The sequence below is a fragment of the Musa acuminata genome, chromosome BXJ2-2 (assembly GCF_036884655.1).
Source record: "Musa acuminata AAA Group cultivar baxijiao chromosome BXJ2-2, Cavendish_Baxijiao_AAA, whole genome shotgun sequence".
Lineage (NCBI taxonomy): Eukaryota > Viridiplantae > Streptophyta > Magnoliopsida > Zingiberales > Musaceae > Musa > Musa acuminata.
This window is the reverse complement of record NC_088339.1, coordinates 15,560,893-15,562,164: the sequence shown is the minus strand read 5'-3', so window position 1 is coordinate 15,562,164 and position 1,272 is coordinate 15,560,893. Positions and strand designations below refer to the sequence as shown.

At 41.2% G+C, this 1,272-nt stretch overlaps 1 non-coding gene across 1 annotated transcript; it reads right to left on the bottom strand.

Annotated features, from left to right (window-relative positions):
- Nucleotides 1–216: 216 nt before the first annotated feature.
- LOC135606345 (small nucleolar RNA Z247) lies at nt 217–356 on the bottom strand. Its single transcript, XR_010484798.1, has one exon. It is a non-coding gene; the product is annotated as a small nucleolar RNA Z247 (small nucleolar RNA).
- Between the last annotated feature and the right edge of the window lie 916 nt (nt 357–1,272).

Sequence of the window (1,272 nt, the reverse complement as noted above, 5' to 3'; positions counted from 1 at the left end):
GGATGTCAAGACAAACGATTATTAGAGTTACTATTTTGCGAGAAGTTATGATTAGGAGTATAAGGGGGGTTTCGCATGAAATCCATAGGATCAAGATGTGTATTGGCCAAACCTTTGGAGATCTTCATAGAGTACCGAGTGCCCTTCCTCTTAGACTTAGACTAACTTGAGCTATAATAGTTGGTCTAGATAGCTTGTCCTTACGCTTCAAATACATCTCATAATCAGTCAACTTATCATAGAGTTCTTCAAATGATACTAGCGTGTCGCGTGCCCGAATTGCAGCTGCCATCTCCTTGTAATCATCTCCGAGACCATTAAGGGTATGGATGATGATCTCTTCATCATATAAGGAATGACCTATCAAAGCCAAATCATAGATGATAACTTTGATATTTTGTAGATAATCAGTGATAGTACTTCCCTCTTGTTTTATCACCATTAGCTTGGATAGAAGATTGAGCTCGCGAGTACGCGAATGATTCGCTAAGGTAGTTTACAGTTTAGACCACGCTTCGGTAGCAGTCCCACATGAGGATATCAATGGAGCGACGGATCCAACAACTAAGGCTTGAATAGCTTGGAGGATGAGACAATCTTGACGTAGCCACAATTTGTGAGTCAGATTTGGTACTAGATTGGGTTCTCCAGAGATGTTGATCATGGCTAGCGGACAACTAAAGGAGCCATCAACGTAGCCGAGCAAGTCATATCCAAATAAGAGATTAGAAAATTGAGCCTGCCAAGATGCATAGTTGCCACCCTTTTATAACTTGAAAGGGATCAGTGTGGCAGCATTGATGGAGATAGTCCTATAGGAGAAGTATTATAAGTCCCTACAAAAATAGTAACTGGAATATCAGAAGAAGATAAGGAAGACATCCGAGACTTTTTTTTTTTTTTTGCTATTGTTGTTGTTGTTGTGTGTGTGTGTGTGTTCTCTTCTTTTTTTTTTTTTATTATTTTGCTGAAGAGTGATCTTTACAGAAAAGGAGGGAGGGAGGAGGCTTGTGAGAAGAGCAAGAGCATATCACTGCTATTGCTGCTACTGCTGCTATTGCGACTACTACGGTAGAGGAAGAGGCTAGAGGGGGAAGCTGCAACGATGCTCAAGGAAGCTACAACGATGCTGGAGGAGAAATCTATAGCGATTAGGTGGAGAAATATGCAACGATCAAGTGGAGAAATCTGCAGCGATCAGGTGGATTGCTGGGATGAATTCTGTGTTTAGTGAATGCATTTAGCTCTTAGCAGGAGCTGAGGATTAATGGT